General features: G+C 43.2%; 1 protein-coding gene across 4 annotated transcripts in view; it reads right to left on the bottom strand.

The window, feature by feature from the left end:
• Window positions 1-2,013: 2,013 nt before the first annotated feature.
• Window positions 2,014-21,629, bottom strand: part of MAPK1 (mitogen-activated protein kinase 1) — an 81,752-nt gene continuing 62,136 nt past the window's right edge. For 3 of the 4 annotated variants that reach the window (XM_075898285.2, XM_075898286.2, XM_089775270.1), the window contains 4 exons: window positions 13,537-13,660; window positions 9,074-9,169; window positions 4,008-4,051; window positions 2,014-2,515 (listed from right to left, as the gene is read on the bottom strand). The gene's annotated coding sequence lies outside the window, so the exon portion shown is untranslated. The remainder of the gene's footprint in view (window positions 2,516-4,007; window positions 4,052-9,073; window positions 9,170-13,536; window positions 13,661-21,629) is intronic. The other variant, XM_075898283.2, reaches the window with a different exon arrangement.

The raw sequence follows: 21,629 nt of genomic DNA, 5'->3' as shown, positions 1-21,629 counted from the left end.
CCTTGAGAAGCAATACGAAAGGGAGTTAATGAGCACAAATCCAAAAGCATATGTTTGTTTCTAAAGTGAGTATGCATAACAAAGGGGAGGAGAATTCTCTGCTTCTTCACAGTGATAGTGGTCATGTAGGGAAGGAAGCAAAGGATGGAGTCTCACATCTACCTTGAAATGGAGTACTGAGATACTTGCAGAGAAATTCAGTTACTGGCCAAAAACCTAGAAAACAAACATTTTAAGGTGACTTTTAAATGGGCACGCATACACATTTGTACCTATACACACACTATACTAAAGTGCTGCTGAAAATTGACTGAATAGTTTGTTTTTCATTGCATTGAAGCGACTCTTTGGTAACTTTACTTTTATCTCTTTCTGAGGCTAAAAAATTACCAAGAAACTATTTTAAACTGAACTTTTCAAATTAGAAAAAACTAGACATTGCACAGTCTGATAATGGTAGCAACTTATTAAAGCTGAGTGTTTTTTATATACACAATGAGATGAGACAATTTTCAGCAATATCTTTGGAGTCCATTGTATTAAATGAATGGTTTATATATTATTGTGGTCTGGCATTGTATGTAATCTCAGAAGGGGGAGATTTGGTCTAGAGGGTTCAAAGTACAGTACTATATTTAATGTTCCACCCACAAGTGGACTTTTGGAACAAAGTTTTAAGTGGCTTTCCTGAGAAGTATCTAGGAGGTGCTGAATGAAAACCTAGTCTTTTGAAGCTACACCCTAAGGAAGGGGTCTTTGTCTGCCAATCACAAGACTAAAATGAAAGATACAAGCTGTATAAAGGAAAGACTGAACTATTAATGGTTCTGGTTCTGAATGAGATGGCTGTGAACTTGGTAAAAATCCATTTGTAGGTTTTGAAGGACTGACATCTACCAGAACCCATGGTTGAAGATGGAGCGACCTCTGGTACGATTTTTATTACACATGCAGGTTATTTAAATGTTTTAATATGTTATATCTATAATTCTTAAGAATGAAAATGCTTGCAACTAGGGACCATGTGTTACTCATAGCTTCTGGAAAGAAAGTAAAGTACAGGGGCTTGCTTTTAGATGGTTTGGTATGGTGAGGTTATCACAGTTTAGGCAAGGAACTGTGCAGCCTGATCTGGAGAAAAGAGAGTAGTCTCTGCCCAAAAGCGCTGAAGAACCAGGAACCAGGAATGGCTGCCCTTGAAGAATTGCAGAGAAGCAATCCAGGTGCAGTTACCCTTGAATCCTTTTATGAGCACTAATTGTCTCCCTGTGTCTCTTTGATCTGAGGAGTACTATCATTAGGAAAGATGACAGTCTTAATTTCCTGGAGTTCATTTGAGAGGTGTAGGCACTTGCCTCTGAGTATATGATCTTTGGCAAGAAGGAGTTAAATGGATCCATAAAAATCAAATTGACCTCAAAACCAGGGACAGCTGCAAAAGCCACAAACAGCTAGCTGGCTGAGTAGAAGAGAGGAAACCCGATACCTGATTATTTTTCTGTCAGTTAACATTGGCACTCCAGATATTCTTTTAAGGGACAAGAATAATTTAGACATTACTTCCCAAAGAAAGCTAACAGCAATTGTTTTCCTAGAAGGCAAACAATGAAGGGATTCAGCATGTGCATGCCATAGTCTTGTATGATTAAAACTCTCATGTACTGTAGGATTCGCTTTCGTAGAAGACAAAAAACTAGGATAAAAATGTAAAACATAATAAAGGTAAAGGCCACAGAAATAATAGCACAATAAGTTTAAAATGTTCTAATATTTCAGACTGCTAGGCAATAAGATACAGGAACTAAAAGAGTCATTATCAAAGCAATCATTAAGAGCTGACAAACTTTTCAATCTTATTTGACATTATAGGTTTAGCAAAATATCTAATAGAACAGAGCACTGGGGGCCAGAGACTCTTGAGTTTACTCCTGACTTATCCTCAGCCAAATCACTCATGTTCTCTCCCTGCTTTTCTCTTTCTATAAAATAATATTTATTTACCAAATGCAGGAGTGTTGTGAAGATTATTTATTTTTTAAATCACATTAAAGATTAACAGCATGATGTAAGTGAAAAAGCATTTTTTGTGGCTTTAATTTCGGTATTCAGCATTTGGAGGTAAATATTGTAATTACAAAAGTGCGTTAGTACAAAATTGGGATTCCAGCACATTTGTGTTTAAAGTAGAGGTCCTCTCTCCTAAAGAAAAGTGTCAGACATGCTACAGATTCAGTTCATCTGTCAGAGCTGGAGCCCAAATCTTGCAGTTCCGGGAACTCCCTGGCAATAGTTCTTCAAGTGATGTCCCTGTGGGTGCTCCACTGTTGGTGTTGGGCTCTTCCCGGCACCGAAGATTGGAGATTTTTCTAGCAGTATCTGGTCGGGCTGCACATGCACAGTGGGGAGTGCGTGCCATTTGTGCCTTTGGAGTTCACGTATGTGGTCCGATTCTCGTCAGTTCCTTCGTACCGCACTCAGTTGTAGACGGAGTCCAATTCCTCTCCTCTTTACATACCTGTAGATAAGAAATGAGTTCTCAGTTCAAAGTTGTTGTTGCTATTGTTCTTTACTTCTACTTGTTAGTTTAAAGAAAGAAAGAGAGAAAGAAGGAGAGAGAGAAAATAAGACTTATTCTTCATGTAAATAGATTGTCAATGGTGCTGAGAGGGAACGTGGAGGGCCTGACGATCCCTTTGGAAAGAACAAAAAGAGAGAAATAAAGAGAAACCTACAACATAAAACAGAGAATTCAAAAGTCTGATACATGACATGAGGGATTTGAGACTGGGAAAACAACACTGAGGCAGAGTCTGTTTAAAAAAAAACCCACACAAGTGGAACAGTTTAATAAAAAAAAGGAAAGGAAAGGAAAAGAAGGGAAGAGTCAAATCAAATGCCTGGCTCTCCTGGTTTTAAAAAATGCAACAAGTGTTGCAACCCAGTGCCCACCTTGATGACCATGGGTCTTCAGAGCTTGGATGAAGCGCACATTCCTCAGAAATGTGTGCACTGTTGTAGCCTCCTGGCCAGGGTGCAAAAAAACCCAGGAAGCTCAGACAGAAGATGTTACTGTTTCATGAGGCTCTGGAGCCTCAAACAACCAAGGAGGGGAGTACACAGCAAGACACTCCCAGTAAGTGAAAGAAATGGACAGATTCCCCTTCATCTAAACCACATGCGAAAAAAAGAGGACCTCTCAGAATCAGCACAAGAGATTAGCTCAGCACCTCCAGCATTGGATGCCTCCGTGCTGCATTGGTCGTGAAACCGAAACTAAGAACTTGACAGCCCTCGGCATCCATGCCAGCGGCACCAAAGGCAGCAGACACCTGGGAACCGGACAAGACCCCAGCACTGCCTGCACCGCAGGTGCCGAGCAAAATACTGGCACTTGCAAACGTGAAATTGACCAGACCCCTACCTCACTCTCCAAGCCTGGAACTAGTGCCCTCACCACCAACACTGATGCCTCTTTCATCGGTACTGCACTCATTGCACCATAGGAGCCTTCCTCTACTCGCCATTGTTCCTCATGCAAACAGCACACCAATGCCAATGTCAAGACTGCATTTGAGATCACCATGTGATGTCTCCCTTAGACAACCTTCTCAGTTTCCATCACATGTCAGGGGTTCCTCCCATTCACCAAGAACACCAGTCCTTTTCCACTACAGTGACTATGACAACCATTGCAGGAGTGTGTTCTCCTCCCAACACTCCTCCCCAATCAGACCAACCACTCTGTATGAGAGGCACCAACTACGATATTCTCAGCACCCTCCGTGGTATCCAGACTAGTCTTACCGCCCTCATTACCCATCATGGTGGCACCATCCAAGCAATGATCGATGGCACCATCAACACCTGCCCACAGATTGGTGCCTGCCTCTTGTTTCCATAGTCCCCCTCCTCCAATGGAAGATTTGGAGACTGAAGAGGGAAAGAATATTGATGACGTTGACCCTGACCAACTGGGTACCTCACCACAGATAAGTCATCTTCTTTACCTGATGAGGCAGTCATCCCAGGTGATGCATCTCCCAATGATGACCTGAAACAATTTTAAGAGCTTTTTAAGAAGGTTGCCACAAGTCAAGATCACCCTATTCTAGGTGCAAGAAAAAGCAACACACGCTCTTAAAAAAAAAAAATCTACAGTCATCCACAAAAACAGAAATTGTACTTCCAATTGATGAAGCTATCATGGAGGCAGTGGATGAGGTTTGTCCGGCACAAGCCTCAGCTCCACTACCAATAAACGTGCTGATAGAAAATATTTTGTACCCTTAAAGGGCATGAACTTTTTATTCCTCCTCCCACTACCAAATTCTCTAGCCGTCAATGCTGCAAATCAGAGATCCAAGGACCCACAGTATAAGTCATCCAACCACAACAAGCACTTGCATTTATTTGGCAGAAAAATGTATTCATCATCTACATTTACATACTCAGATAGCAAATGTCACCACGCTATTTGCCAGTAATGACTTTGATAATTATGTCAAACTGACAGAGCTAATGCAGCATCTCCCTGGCGATAAGAGATCTTTCCTGATGTCCATAGTCCAGGAAGGGTACACTACATCTAGTACTGCATTGCAGATGGCACTGGACATAGCTGATACAGCAGCAAGAGTAACAGCCACATCAGTAATCATGAGATGCACCTTCTAGTTACAGGCAGCAGGTGTTCCCAAGGAGTTGCAAACCAAAGTTGAAGACTTAACCATTCAACAAAAAAAACTTTTTGCAGCAAGGACTGATGAAGTCCTTCACTCTAGTAAGGATTCCTACCCTATATTACATACTCTAGGAATTTACACACCACCGTATCATTCGAGACTAAAGGCAGAGAGACTTCTCGTATGCCAGACAACAGCAGAGAACCTGTGAACAAAATAGTTCCAGAGCAAGAAACCAGCATCAATGATCCCCTCGTCCAACCAGCAGGCCTCCAGCAGCAGGTTTGAGGTTTTGGTAGAGAGTTTGAATGACCTCTCCATTCCACCAGTGCCTCATGATCACATGACTTTCCATCATTATCTGCACCCTTTTTACAACCAATGGGCAGCAATAACTACAGACTGTTGGGTCCTAGACAGCGTCAAATACAGATACTCGGTTCCCTTTATATCAGTTCCCCCAACCTCCCCAATCCTCTTCAAGGACCCCTCTCATGAATGACTTCTACATCAAGAAGAGGATCATCTTCTATACATAGGTGCCATAGAGAGGGTGCCCGAGCAATACTGGGACGGGGGATTTTACTCAAATTATTTTTTCATGGAGAAGAGAACTCCAGTAGGCATCTCAGGTGCAGTCTTGCGTGCTGCACCACGTAAGTGTTTGCTGCCATGTGTCCTAATAGCCTTAGACAAGATAGTATGTTGATTCTTGGACTTATCAAGATAGTGTGGATAAGATCTTGAATCTTCTGGAATCTCATCCTTGGAAGGTAGGCCCTTGCTGTGTTAGACTCTAACAGTGCCCCAATGAACTCTAGGAAAGTTCGAGGTGTTAGAGAGGACTTCTGGATATTGACGACTAGACCTAGTGCAGTAAATAGGTTTTCTGTAATGTGGGTCGCCCACAGGGCTTGGTCGTATGTGGGTGCTTTAAGCAAACAGTTGTCCAGATATGGAAATATCATTATGCCTTGTCGATGGAGGTAGGCTGAGACTATGGAGAGGGTCTTCGAGAAAACCCTCGGAGTGGACGACAGGCCAAAGGGGAGGACTTTGTATTGAAAACGTTGGTCATCTATCGCGAATCTGAGGAAGCGTCTGTGTGCAGGATGAATTGTGATGTGAAAATATGCATCCTGCAAATTGAGGGATGTAAACCAATCTCCTGGGTTCAATACTGGAATTATAGCAGCTAGCGTCTCCATCTTGAATGTTTGTTTTCTGAGGTACCTGTTGAGATGTCGTAGATCTAAAATGGGTCTCCACCCTCTTGATTTTTTCTCCATAAGAAAATAACGGGAATAAAAACCTCTGCCATGGAAGTGATCCGGCACTCTCTCTACTGCTCCTATAATGAGGAGTCAAAGGGCTTCCTCCATAAGAAGAGTCTTGTGAGAGGGGTCCCTGAAAAGGGATGGGGGAGGGGAAGAGGTGGGTGGTAATGATAGAAGAGGTATGGTGTAACCGGGCATTACTATCTCCCAGACCCAGTGGTCGGTGGTGATGGCAAACCACCTTTTGTGGAAGGGTCGGAGCCGATGGTGGAATAGCTGCTGAGCTGTTGGTTGATATGACAGGGGAATGGTTTGAAGTCCCTCGATTAGACCGTCAAACCTGCTGCTTGTTTTGTTGGTTGAATGTCCTGTTTGACTGTGGACGACATCTTTGTTGCCGAGGTCTGCCCCTTTATTGGGGCTTGTACTGTCTAAACCTCGGATTGGTATACTGAGTTGTCTGTAGTATGGCGTATACCGCTTTTGGTGATATGGTGGTGTGTACATGCCGAGCGTCTTTAACATTGTTCTTGAGTCCTTTCCAGAATGTAGCACCTGCTCGGTGTTGGACGCAAAAAGGCTCTGCATGTCGAATGGTAGGTCCTCCACCTTTGTTTGAAGGACCTTGGGCACAGAAGCCATCTGGAGCTGTGAGGACCTACGCATAGCTACTGATGTGGTGGTAGTACGAGCTGCTGCATCTGCGATATCTAGGGAAATCTGCAGTGCTGTTCTTGAAGCGGTATATCCCTCATGTACTACCGATTTTAAAAGTTGACACTTGTTTTCTGGTAGATGTTCTAGTAGAGTGGTGAGTTTGGTATAATTATCAAAATTGTGATTGGAAAGGTGTGCTGAGTAATTTGCCATCCGCAGGGTCAACGTTGCGGAGGAGTACACCTTCCTTCCAAAAAGGTCCAAGTGTTTTGCCTCTTTGTCTGGCGTCTTTGATCTTTGTTGTGCCACATCCACTACGAGGGAATTAGGCTGGGGATGTGTGTATAAGAATTCCATCCCTTTAGAGGGGACGAAGTACTTTTTATCAGACCTTTTGTGCGTACCTTGCATGGATGTTGGATTTTACTAGATATCATCTGCGATTTCTAGTATTGCTTCATCCAGTGGTAATGCTAGTTTGGTTTTCTTAGAGGGTTGAAGGTTCCTTAAAAGGTTATGTTGTTTTTGTTGTACTTCCCCTATTTGTATTTGCTGGGATTCTGCAATCCTCTTGAACAGATTGTTGAACTGTTTTACATCATCCACTGGAGAAGAATCCCCAGAGAAAACCACATCATCTGGTGATGAGGAGGATTGGTCAGCTGGGGATTGTGATTGTGCCTCTGGCTGATCTGTGATGGGTTATGGTTGTACCGGTTGGTGAGGTGTAGGCAGTGAATCTCCCGAGGGGGTAAGGGGTCTGATGGATGTTTGTGGAAACAGGATTCTGGTGGTGCTAGTTGAATGCCTTGGATGGTAATATGGAGAGGGAGAACGACTATATGAGTATCTGGGAGAGCAATAGTGTCTGCATCGATGATATCTGTCGTATCCATGGTGTGAAGAAGAAGTGTAGTATGGTGAATTCCTGTGAGAGGAATGTCTATATCCCCTGTGAGGGGATCTTGTCGGTGATCTTGGAGATCGAGATCTCCGCCTCTGGTAAGAAGGTGAGTGTCGCTGGCCATGGAATCGCTGTGGAGACAGCAAGAAACGTGGGGAGGTCCCACTAGTGTGTAGCCAATGGGTCTCTTTGTTCCATGTGCACTGAAGGTAGCAACTGCACTGCAGAAAGCTGTGGAGAAAATGCTGCCGGTTCTGGGCTGGGAGATGGAGTTGTTATTCTCCTGGATTTGTGAGTTGCCTTGTGGCTGGAGGTTGGTGCCAGCTGCGATGGAGCGTAGAACGGCACCTGTGTTGTGGAAGACACTGGAGAAGACGGTGCCACTGTTGTCGGCACCGGCGTGATCGGTGCTGATGACTCTGGTGCGATCAGTGCCGGCGGGTGCGGTATCAGTGCCGCATGACTATCCGACGCTGCCATTGGTGCCGTCAGGGTATTTCACGGAGAGCTGACCGTGGAGCCCAAAGATAGTGATGGGTTAAGGCAACGAGATAAAGATGTCGATCTCAGTGCCAGGCATGGCGCCAGTTCCGTGTCGCTCGGTGCCGGTCTTGCTGTTGGTGCCGATTTTGTTGGCGCCGCCTGTTTTTGTTTAATTGGCGCCAGTACTGAATTGGCCCTAGGCAGTGCTGGAAGCATCTGGGCTGCTTCCCTGTGCATGACTGGACTCAGCTCCGAAACCGTGCTTCCTGTCCTGTGCCTGTGGGCCTGGCTGCCCGAGGCTAAGTCAGATATGCCCGTTCTGTCTGCTGCACTGATCTTGTAAGGAGCCTTACCTGCGGTCATGGGGTTCGTGGCAGAGTCTTCTTCGGCTGGTTGGAGTGCCTTGTTGAATAATAACATCTTCAGGCGCATCTCATGGTTCCTCCTTGCACAGGCCGTGAGCTTGGAGGCAATGAGGGCATTTTTGTGGAATGTGACCCTCTCCAAGGCACTTAATACAGCTCGCATGGCCGTCCGATGCTGGAATGGCGTCTCGACATGATGAGCACTTTTTAAAACCAGGAGACCCCCGCATTTTGAATTCTTTTTTTTTTTAAACTATGTACAACTAGTGTAACAGAGAACTATGTATAACTAACTTAACTAATTAACTGGGTTTTTTTGGGTTTTTTTTGAAGGTAACGAAGTAATAAATGTAACTAGAGTAATTAAGAACAAAATGAAGATCAAAATTAGGAAATGTGGATTTTTTTCAGTCAGAAAAGCAAGAGAAGCAGTTCACTCCGCTTGCGACCGTGAATGGTTAGGAGGAACTGGCAGGAGCAGGACCGCGCGCACATCCTCAGAAACAGTGCGAAGGGCACGTGCTGCCGCTGCACATGCGCAGTCCAGCTAAAACACGGCTAATTAATCTCCGACCTGCAGCACTGGGACGAGCCCGACACTGAGTGGAGCACCCACGAGGACACTACCCAAAGAAGAAGATATCTTCACAACATGTGAGAAACATTTTGCTGCAGAGTAGAACACAGAGTACTTGCAATACTTGCCTTCAGAAGTAGAACTATTTTAAAGCATGGTGCATCAACATCAGCATTCAACCAACTGCCACTCTCCTTCATGTGCTCCTGGATTACATCAGGCATCTGAAAGGACAAAGTCTATCAGTTTCCTCCCTCAGAGTATATCTTTCCGCACTGGAAGCTTTCCACTCTCCTATTGTTGTCTTTACAATATTTTTGCATCCTAATTCTAAGAGGTTTCTTAGAGGGATGCATAACCATAACCCTCTGCGTAGACCGTTAGCTCCCACACTGGATCTGGAACTGGTGCTCAACACCCTAACTAGACCACCGCTTGAGCCCTTGGCCACATGCTCACTCTTCCTATTAACAATAAAGATAGTGTTTTTAATAGCAATCACACTGACAAGGCGAGTTAATGAAATTGCTGCTCTCCTGGCATCACCACCTCACACCGTGTTTCATAAGGAGAGAGTGGTTCTTCAACCCCATCCTTCCTTTCTATCTAAAATCTGCTTAGAATTCCACATTGAGCCCGTTGTCCTTCCTACCTTCTACCTCTGAGGCCTCATGTTTCTCATAAGGAGGCAGTGTTACATACCCTGGACATCCAGAGGGCATTATCATTCTATATAGACCGTACATGGCCTTTCCACAAATCACAGACATTATTTCTCTCCCTTGTGGAATGCTTTCAGGAAACATATTTGCAACATATTTCTAAAGTAATAACATCATGAATCACCCAATGTTACTCGCTGTAAAGTCCTGTGCCCCCCAGGGCTCACTCCACACAGGCTGTGGCTACCTCAACTGCTTTCCTAACGGGAGTCCCTCTTAAGGACATCCATGCTGCAGCTATGTGGTCATCCAACCACACCTTCATGAGACATTATGCAATCGCCTCACAAATGGAGACAAGTTCCACTGTAGCTGAGGCAGTCCTTTCATCTGTGCATAACACATAATCTGAAGCCCACCTATCACACTGTGGGTACTGCTATGCAGTCACCACCAGTGGAGCACCCATGGGGATATCATTGAAGAAGAAAAGGAAGTTACTTACCTTGTGCAGCAATGACGGTTCTTCCAGATGTGTGTCCCTGTGAATGCTCCATGACCCACCCTTCCCCCTTCAGATCCAATCCACGTAATAGGTTGTACCCAAAGAAACCGAGGGGAGTCAGGACACGTGAATTAACTCCAAAGCAGGAATGGCATGCCCCCTGCTGTGCATGTGTGGCCTGACCAGATACTGCTTGAAAAATCTCTGGTCTATGGCACTGGGATAAGCCTAACACCAACAGTGGAGCACCTATGAGGACAAACAACTTGAAGAACCATCGATATTGCACAAGTTGAGTAACTTCCCTTTTGTGTGCCCTCATTCCTGGTGGAATAGCTGACTTCATGCAGAACCTGAGGATGTTGTTCCCAGCTGAAGTGCTGCTTTAAGAGTCCAAACCAGATTTATGGGTTGGTAGCACAGAGCTGTTCTGGAGCCCAGGGCTATGTAGCTTCAGAATGTAGAAGGAGATTTTCTCTGCAAGATAACCCTATAAGGTAAACCCAGCCTTTGTATCCAGACTGCCAGGATCAAAACTAGCTACATCATGTCAAGAATGGACAAAAATCTCACAAGTTTTCCAATTATTCCCTGAAAGAGTGATTTCAGAAGACTATTTGAACCTCAATGTAGTGATCAAATAAGTGACAACATGCAATTAACTAAAACAACCAATATATGCACACTAATTGGGCCTTAACAGGACCTTGATATTTGAGGCACATTAGCAGATTATAGCATGCACTCCATTAAAAGTAATGGTGTAATTAGTAATAATAAAGCAAAACCCAAGCACTTTATTCAAAAGGAAAAAAATCAATGAATAGAACTCCCCCCCCCCCCACATGCAATAGACACATACATGGTATATAAATCAATATTACTACTATATAGGGACTTCTCTTTCTCTAGCTATAGGTAGACTCTGGCTATTTTTAGCCTGCCACTGCTTGCTAAAAGACTTAGGCCTGTAGCTTGAGAGACATGAACAAAACTGGCATTAATTTTCTATTTACATGTTTCTTGTATAAACATGCTTTAAGGACATGTACACAAGTAGGTATCTGGTATATATAATAATAGGATAAGGCAGGGGAGTCAAGCTTTGTACATACAATAGTTATTCAGGAAGGAGGGGGATGTTTCTTGGTCATTTTAAATCCTTGAACAAAAAACTTGTACCCTTTCCACGAACTTTGTGCTACCAGGAGGAAGGAGGGGAGGTGCTTTATGTGAGACTCATAGTCTTAAGAGTTGAATATCTTCATCTCCCTGCCTTCATGTGTCAGCACATAGACCTTCAAAGATAAAGGACTGGAGACATGAGAAAGAGTTAAAGGACTAGAGATGAGAAAGAAAGATGTAGGAGAAGTTCATAGAGATGAAAATTAAATCTTGGAGGGACTAAGTTGCCTCTCCCTGGGTCAAGCACTTCTCATAAGTCAGAGAAGCCAGGCTAGTTTTGTAAAGAATTGTGATACTGTCTCTACTGACATCGTGTTTCTACTGAGGCTCTCTTCAGCTGCATAAAAATTAAAAGTTAGATTGGGAACGACACTAGCGTTTAAATACATTAATTTTCCTTTAGTCTCCCTACCCCATGGGCAATTATTTTAAATAAAATGTTATTTCCATAGTTTCTACTTGAATAATATTAGGAACAAATAGTGTTGGAAAGATAAAGCAACCCTTAGAGAAGCTGTGTAGGTAGTTTTTTCCCTAGGAGTGGTATCAGTTATGCAATAAGAATACATGCTAAAAGGGAATGAATACATTCCCAACTGAGCAAAGAAAGTACTAGGGATGTTAACAGATGTTTATTTTTGTAAATGTGTAACACTGAAAACTTCAGTGGTTATGTTTTTTTATGCAGGAGGGCAGCTGGGAGATGCTGCCCACCAGCACCAACTTCTGCCTGCTTCCCTCACCCCTTAACTGCTGCCTCCAATATAGAGGCAGCAGAGTAGGGGGCAGGCAGCTCCACAAGAGCTGGTACATGAAGGGAGCTGGCTTGAAAGCTGGTTCCCAGTGTTTACTGGCTTCTGCCTGCACTCATTCCTATGGGGGGGAAGCTCTGTGGGAGTCAGTGCTTGTGTGCAGTTGGCTTTTAAGCCACCTCCCCATGAGCACTGGCTCCTGCTTTCTCCCCCCTCCCCCCCCACCTGCTGCCTCCAATACAGAGACAGCAGAGGGAGAGTTGCTACATATAACTATGCGGATAAGCAATAGGCCAAGGCTTATCTGTTAACCATGTACACAAGTACACATTAACATTCCTGAAGTGTACAAGAAGTAGTCTGTTCCTAAATTCACCAATACTTTTATGCTGGCGACTGCTTCTGAGAATTCGATAATGGGAAAATAAAAACTGCACCTCTAGCTACTATTTGGCTGGCCATGAAAAAATGACTGTCTTACTGAACTGATATAGACAAGCCTATGCCAGTCAAAAGATCATCCACTGTCTTTAGGCATCAAAAAGCAACTTGACTTTTTAAAATCAATCGATGGGTGATGACCCGCTGTGAATGACCAAGAGGCCATGTGGATTTCTTACCAGGAAGGTAGTTTATTTACTTCATGCAGTTAGCTTATGCAAGAGTTTCCTTAGTAAAGTTGTAAATAACTTCCATACTAGGAAAAAGAATTTTTGCAGAGATAGTGAACACTAGATAGGATTTTACAATGTATTACCTAGTGCAGACAAGGCACATTGTATTTTTAATTTGATGCAGCTGGTCAAGGTAAACCCATCAAGATAAAACATGGGCCTGTCTATGCTAGGATTTTGTCATAACAATCTTGTTAAAATAATAATAGTAATGAATATCCTCCTCTCCTTCGCCAGGTGTGACAAGCCAGGGAAGGTACTAGCAAGATGTGGAATGCTTTGTCAGTTCCCTGTTCTTGGTCCTCCTTTTAGCAGAAACAGGCAGAAATACATATTTGTGCAAGTACTCTAAGTATAACTTAAGCCAACAGCTAGGTGGAAAAGCACAACAGGAACATACACATAAGCACTCTGTAGCAGTCTAGACACTGGTAGAAATGTGATTTGATACCCAGGCAGTCCACAAGTGGCAGGTGTTTTCAATTACACTTTTATCTGAAGGGCCATAGCAACTCTCTGTTCCAGGGTAGAAATTTTCCTCTTTTATACTGGCAATACTTTCTGTTGACTCTTGTTCTCTGAGACTGTTACCAAATTCTTTACTATTCTCTCATTTATACTGATCAACCTGATTCTCATAGACTAACTAAACCTTCCTAGTGATCAGATCTTCTCTTTTCTCCTCCTGTTCCCCTTTTGCTTCCTAGTTTGACCACCCAGCCTGCTTTTAACATGGCAGCAGATTTGAGCCCAGTGAAACATACTAGACTATGGAAGAAGCATCACTGGATAGTAGCTTGGTGATCTGATTACCTGAGAGGTTTTCATTTATGGGATTCTGAGATTTATATACAGGTGGATTTTCCCAATGTAAGATGATATTTCCTCTTCTTTTCATTGTTGATGCTGCTGTAAGCCTGTACTTTGGGAGTGTGACCTAATAAATAGGGAGAAACAGGTGATCAGCACAAAACCTTTGTCCCTTTTAAGGGTGCAAGAGAAAAAGACATTAGTAAAATGTTTCCTCTAGAAAGATATATACAGCATTATTCTTGCTCCATCTTGTGGTTTTAGTCTGTAATTTATTTTCAGCACTAAGTTTGATCCTTAAATTCTTGTTATAGTCCCTAGTAGACATTAGTAATATTAAATGAATACTAGGTGGCTGTGCCCCCTGCTCACTATGCTCGCCAACCCCCTTCCACCCAGGGATAGGTGTCTGGCCAGGGGAAGGGGGCAGAACGGGCTGGGGGCAGGTGTCTGGCCAGAGGGAGGGGGCAAGAGCAAGCTGGAGGTAGATGTCTGGCCGGGGGGAAGGGGCGGGGAGGGGGGAAAAGAAGTGGAGGAGAGAGGGGAGGAAGGGGGAAGAAATGGGCTGGGGGTGCAGGGTAGCGGCAGAAGGGATAAGCGAGTTTTTTGGGGGGGGGGTTAGGTGTAGATGGTGGAGGGGACTTGGCACAGCCCAAAAGGCATGGGGGGGTACAGATGCCAGAGGGGATCCAGCCCCAGCAGCTCCTTCCTGGCGGCGTAGCCTCCTGGGGCAGAAAGTAGGAGCTGGAACAGCCCATGCCTGGAGGCAGGGCTGGACCGAGCCATTCCGGCGCCCTGGGTAGACAGTTTAATTGCGCCCCGGGTTGGTGCCCTGGGCAGGTGCCCATGCCTTAATCCGACCCTGCCTGGAGGGGTTGGCACCAAGGATGGCCACAGCAAGCGGCTGAGGATGGAAGCAGAAGTGGAAGCGGGAGGCAGCACGAGGATGCAGATGGCATCACAGTCATCCTGCAGGAAATTTTATTTTAAATATAAGAAAAATCCTTGCTTTTTAAACAAATAGCATGAATATTGATTGGTAATGAAGGGATGATGACACTGGCTAAAGAAAAACCTAGTGTAAAATCACCCTAGGGTTGCCAGGTGTCCGGTATTGAACCAGACAGTCCAGTATTTTTGCCTCCTGTCTGGTAAAATTCAGAAAATACCAGATACCTAAAATGTCCGGTACGTTCTGATTTTTTTCCACTCAGGAGGCAAAAATCCCAGGCTGTCTGGCTCAATACGGAGGCAGCTTGGCAACCCTAGTGCTTACCGGGTTTCACAGGGGAGCTGTCTGGACCAGAGCAGGGAGGCAAGATGGCGGGCGGCTGCTGGCAGCCTCTTAGGGCGAAAAAGCCTCACCATGTGATTTTTAAAGGGGCCACGTTGTTTGTTTTGCTTAACAACTCTCGGGGTCTTTTTTTGTTGTTGTTCGGTATTTTTTCTGAAACCATCTGTCAACCCTATTGCTCACATCATATCTCTGTCTCATCATATCCCTACCATTGCTATGCAAGCTAAGATGAGCATAGTGTAGGGAACAGTTAAAGGTAGATCTGCTGACATATTTAAATCACAACCTGTGGTAACTCTAGTGTTCAAATTTGAGGCTTCATATACCCAATGAATTCAGCCTAAGGTATATGCTGTTACATTAAGACAACTGTCACTCACTGCCAAAACCTGAATAATGACATAGGGTTGATTTTGGTAATACCCATTTTTCTAAAACAAAATTCTTGGAAGTTCAAAATAGGTATAAATCATGTTGAAAAGTATCAAGATTCACCAAATTAAAAAAAACCCACATCCCACACAACGTGCTCTTTCAGGCTGTGTCCAGACTCAGGGGTTTTTTCGAAAAAAGTAGCCTTTTTTTGAAAAAACTTCACCTGCGTCTAGACTGCAGCCGCGTTTTCGAAATTAAATCGAAAGAATGCAACTTTTCTTTTGACGGCGATAAACCTCATTTCACAAGGAAGTGCTCTTTCGAAAAAAGGCGTTCTTGAATGCCAACAGGGCTTTTTAGAAAGAGAGCATCCAGACTCACTCGCTGCTTTCTTTCGAAAAAGCGGTTTGCTTTTTTTCGAAAGTACTGCTTGCAGTCTAGACGCTCTTTTTCGAAAGAGGCTTGCAGTCTAGACATAGCCTCAGTTGTAGAACTCCCCCTGCCAGACAGACAGAAGTGCCGTAATCTGCCATCCTGTTCCAAAGGTTCACAAACCAAAACGTGATTTCATCCTGGAAAGGAAGAAATCACTTCAAATTTGCAGATATTATAGACGACAGCCTGGCATAGGCAGGCCCATACATTTTTCCCCATATATGTGTATGGAGAAAAACAAAACCATGGTGCATATACAGTTTTTCCATTTTTAAAAGTGAATGCAGTTTTGTGATTAACTATTGCTAAAGCAAAAATGCTTGAATGTATAGAACACAATCACACTTTATACTTAGATACTACTTCTACCCAAGAATCTCAAAACACTTCACAAAGAACTGGCATTATTATTCACATTATCTTACAACTGGGGATGCTGATGCCCTGAACTGGTTCAACCACCCCAGTCAATGGTAGAGCCAGGAATAGACCTAAGTTCCGCTAACTGCAATTCCCCATCCTCTCTCCCAAACGAATACAGTATGTGGTAGAACTAATATATAACTTCTCTCACCCCTCTAGTCATATTTTCTTCAGTGCCTCACTTTGGGAATCTTCCATAGTCCAGATTAGTTTATTGACAAAATTAGTTCTGCATTTGTATCCACCTTTTATGAGTTCTTTAAATATCTGTCCCAGCTTTCAGATTGCAGTTATAGTAATGTTTCTTCTCTCCAATCTCCAACTCTCTCTTCCCACTCCCAGAAACTTTTCATTCCTTCTCTTTAGTTCAAATAGCCTTCCTCGGTCCTGAATTTAGTATCTTTGATCCACATGTTTAGGGGTGTGGTGGGGATCAAACTAGGATGATTTAGTTCTGCTGTTAAATTTTGGTTATGTGCCAAATCTCATGCTTTGGCATACAATAGCCTCAGAATTTGCAAGATTTTAAAAAAGCATGGGGTGCTGTATGTACTTCTATTAGAATTGCAAGGACCATTTAAGAACTCAGAAAAAAGATGATAAGGATAAGGATAGGGGGAGGGGCACAGTTAGGAAGAGCGGGTAATAGACCTAAGTTCCCCTAACTGCAATTCCCCATGCTCTCCCAAACGAATACAGTATGTGGTAGAACTAATGAAAAAAGATAAGGATAAGGATGGGGGGAGGGGCACAGTTAGGTTTGAATTTGTTTCACTAAGATTTAAATTCATGATCATTCTAATTTTTGGCTAGCTTGTGCACTCCTACTTCATACATACACAGTGTACTCTGCCTGCTTCATAAACTCAGTATGATAATGTAAACAAATCTTTCCCCTGAAGTTTCAATATCGAATCCATCGCTTCCTGCACTAAATTGTTGTGGTGACTTTTCAATGATCCTCATTTGTAGAACATTTAGCAAAACCCCTTCAGAGCTATTTCCATGAAAGGTAGGATAAACACATAAGTGGTCATATGTAATCTGAAAATGATAATGTGTGAACAGGCTGTGTTCAAGAGATTTTATGGGTAGTGGGTCACGATTTAAGAAAATCCCACTTTGATTGGGATTGTTTCTGGTCAAATAGTATAACTTTCCCCATCAAAACAAAAACCAGTGGGAGGCAGCTGAATAGGCACTGAAGTGAAGACTGTCAAGCCTCCCTTAGCAAGTGACTATGTTGGGTTTTAAGGACTGCATATTTTGAATAATATAGCACTTCTCCCCCACAGGTCTCAAGCATCCATGGCAAAGGGAACCTGCTTCCATTCTGAGAATCAATCAGTGTGTTCCCTATACATGGCACACAGGAAGATCCCAGTTCCAGGTAGCTCTGGGTAGGATGCAGTTTGTTGTTCCCCCATCACTGTGGATAATCTACAGATAATGCAGCAGAACCTAACACCATATTTAAGCTATTCAATAGCTTCTCACAGATAATTCTGCTAAATCAAAGCACCAATCTAAAAAACCTAGGCCAGGTCTACACTGTAGAGCAGTGGTCCCCAACGTTTTGGGGCTGCCGGGCGCCTGGGGGCGGGGCCGCTCACGCGCTGTGCGTATGGGGGTGGCGCCGCGCACAGGCCACGTGACTGGGGGCTGGGCCAAGCATGCGCCGCACGCCCGAGGTCAGCACCAGCATGTGCAGCAATCCCGGGCAGGGGCTGCCCAGGTTCCGCGCGTCGCCCCCGGGGCTGGCGCGGTGCCCCCGGGGGTGGGGCGGGGCTGGCATGGCACCCCCGGGGCCAGGGCCAGGGCTGGCGCGGTGCCCCCGGGGGTGGGGCTGGGGCTGGGGCCAGGGCCAGAGCCAGGGCTGGCGCAGCGCCCCCGGGGGCAGGGCCAAGGCCGGGGCCATGCGCCCAGGGCTGGCACCTGCCGCACGCCCGGGGGCGGGGCCAGCCCAGATTGCTCCGCGGGCGCATGTAAAGGGACCGGCGGGCACCATGGCACCCGCGGGCACCGGGTTGGGGACCACGGCTGTTGAGGGAAGGTTGGTTTAAGATATGCAACTCCAGCTGCAAATAACATAGCTGGAGTTAATGTAACTTAAGTCAAGCTTGGAGCTGTCTCCACACTAGGAGGTGGATGGGAGAAATGCTCCTGTTGACTTCCCTTATTCCTCATGACAGTAAGGAGTACCAGTGCTGATTGGGGCACCCTCAGCATTTGATTTAGCAGCTCTTTACTAGACCTGCCAAATCAAACCCCAGAAGATCAATCGCTAGAGCACCAATCCTCTGGTAAGTGGTGACGTGGCCCTAGAAATTTTAATTAGTACTATAATAGTTCTCAAAAGCTGCTATTATAACAAGCTTAATACAAACACACAGAGAGCTTAAAATCTTATTTGGGCTAATGCTAGTTCTTAATGCAGATTTTTATCCCCTGTAGACCCTCTATCACATCTCCAGCAGCAGCCAGACCTTTCACTGGCTGGGTCCCCTTGTGAATACACAATAGTAGCTCTAAAGAGGAAACAAGGAAAATACTGTTGTATTTGAATTAAAATGAAGTGTTTTATTTTTCTGAATTCTTTACACAGGTCATCCTTTTTTCAGTTGAGCCATCAACTGTGTGGAAAGCTAACAATACCTTGCTGTTGCTGCCAGGTTCCAAGGACAATATGCTATCACAGCAATGAATTTTTAATCATAGCCTCCATCCATAAATTACATTGAAGTATATTCTCTTTCTATACAGAAAGCTGGAGATAAATAAAAAAGTGCTATTGCTACAGTGACAGCCAGTTTGACATAAGCATTGATGTGTTTCATTGTCATCTAGCAAATTACGTGACAAAATTATTGGTTATAGAAGCGACTGTGTTCAACCTGATGCCTGCCTGGAATCTGTTACTGGAATTGGATTGCTGTACAAGCAGCAGCCATAGAAAGATTTTTTTTTTTTTTTTTAAGAGCACAGTCCCCATTCTTCATATGAATCTTTTAGAATAAGGTACATATCCTAAACAAGGGGGTCCACTGTGGTGTAGTACAGCGCATGTCCCAGCAATGACAGATATAAACAGGGTCCCCCAAAAACCTCTCTCCTTGACACCAGCAATAACTTAGCCAAATAGGTACATGGCACTTTGGTTTGAAAATGTACTTTAAGGCATTTGGAATGTTACACCTTTTAAAATACTACAAGCAGCAAATATGAAAAAAAAAGAGTGGTGCTGGAAGGAGAGTGGAAAGGAGGGAAAGGATGGATTCTATGAGCACTAACAGGTTAAAATAGAAATTTCTTTAGAAAATATTTTTCAGATGCATTTACAAGTATGAGGAAGAATGTATGGAAGGACATGTCTAGGGGGGAGCAATTTCAACACCCAAGGAGCTGCTACAGCAAATAAGTGATCATGAACTGACCTTTTGATTCAATGGCAGAACTACAAGATGTAGGATGACAGAGGATACAATCTCTTTCCTTCTCCCTTCATAGCAGGGCATCAAGTGGAAACAAAAATAACCATCTGGTAACAAAATTACACAGGACTGTCTTTCTACACAGCTAGAATCAAGTCATGAACAACTAGAAACAAAGGGATGTAATTATAGAGCAACGAGAATTCAAACACCAGCTACATGGCTGAAAAACCATTACCCCTGTGAAGAAAAATTATGTTCCACTTTAGCAGGCAATGAGATGCTCAAGCAGTTTAGGTGAGGGGTTATTTATTGTTTTAAACAAAGTACAGATATTAATCACTGACAAATATTCACAACTAGTATGTACAATTATCCCTTTTGGGTAATTCTAGGCTTTCAGAACTTGAGACCATTCCTAGGCAACTCCATATTGCCTGTCCTTCAGTATCAATCCACCTGAGCTGGTTTGCCAGCTTTTTACAATGTTCCATGACTTTTTACAGCCCCACTACCTATAAGTCTTGGGATTCCATTTGCATTAAACCTAACCAAAGAGGAGCAGATTCCCCATCTTAAGGTAAATCCAAGGCCCACCAGTGCTGGGCCAGGCCTTCTTCCAAAACAAAAAAAACAGCAAGCAAATGGTCCGGTAGCACTTTATAGATTAACAAAACATGTAGATGCTATCATGAGCTTTAGTGGGCACAGCCCACTTCTTCTGATGACAGGAGTTATGATTAGAGGATAAGGAAACTCGAAATAAACAGAAGGCAAGGGAGGGAGGGTGGGAAGCAAGATGGAGAAACTCTACAGACCAATTAAAGTTCGTAGCTAACTTAAGACAGTTATACTAGGAGAAACAAATTTAAGAAAGCACCAAAAGCCACTATTTTGTGCTATTAAACTCTATTAAATGATAGTAGTACCTCCCTAAAACCAAACAAAAAAAGACAGGAAACTCTCCCACAGCTATAATAGCTTGGTGATACTGTCAAACCAGCATAGTCTGCACTGGTGACAACCAACAAAACAACTGAAAGGCAACTTTTAAAATGAATTTGCACAGTAATTATTATTTCTACTACTAACTTCATACAGAATATATTCAGATATATATCTGTCTGCTGTTGTGTTTAGTACTGTACCACTTATTGTTATAAGGAGAAAACCAGTGATTAAGTTTATCACACTTGAATCATACAGATCTTTGGAACAACAGAACACCATATTATGCCTGAAGGAATGTGCAGTGAAACATGTCAGCAATTCAACTGTAAAGAGTCTACTACAGTTCTCCTTAAATACCACTTTCCAAGCTACTATTTTCAATGATGGGGGAAAAAAGCTTTTACAGGTGAACTTAAATTTATGATCTAACTGTTTTCCTACAATACCCCCACATTTGGTTAGTTACTGTTTTCCCATATGGAGCAGTTTGTGATGTCATTTAGCTTCCTAATATTTTCTATAACTTGAAGTCAAAACAAAAAAACAGAATTTAGCAAAATTCATCCAAACATTTAAGCTTAAAAAGTGACCTGTAAAAGTTTTTATTTGTTTATCACGTATTTTATTTTTTTAATGAAGGCCTGAAAGGATTTTAAGTTTTAATTTAAAGGCTGAAATTGTTGCTTAAAAACTGTAGAACCGTCAAGAGTGTTAAGTTTGGCTTTCCTTTGTTTTGCTAATGTATTCTCAGAGGTCTCAGAGATGTTGGAGAGTTTTAACATCTTCAATTGAAGAAATGAGTTTGAATTTTAAACATTTCTTTTACCAGAAATGTTAGTTGCTGAAGTGAAAAAAGGGTAATTAAAAAAAGTAAAAGTGACTAAGTGTCCTTCACCTGCTGATTCCTCAACTCATTTTTGTGATGTCTATTTCACTAGTTCTAAAGTCATCATATTCCAGCTTAGAGATTCTGACTTTTTTTAAAAAATCGAAAAGCAGCAAAAAGGGTCTTTCAGGCATCACAGTGAACCAAAAGAGATGTATGCCAAATCTTTAAAATGAGATGAAATTAATATTTTTATATTCCCTTTTTACTGTTGTCATGGTTTTCAAAAGGTCCTAAAACAAGCGTTGTGACTACATAGGAAATACAATTCTGAGAGAAGAGAAGTCAGTATATTTAA

The sequence above is a fragment of the Pelodiscus sinensis genome, chromosome Z, assembly GCF_052426305.1.
Source record: "Pelodiscus sinensis isolate ZL-2025 chromosome Z, ASM5242630v1, whole genome shotgun sequence".
Lineage (NCBI taxonomy): Eukaryota > Metazoa > Chordata > Testudines > Trionychidae > Pelodiscus > Pelodiscus sinensis.
Note: the sequence above shows the minus strand (reverse complement) of the source record. Positions and strands in the feature narration are given on the sequence as shown.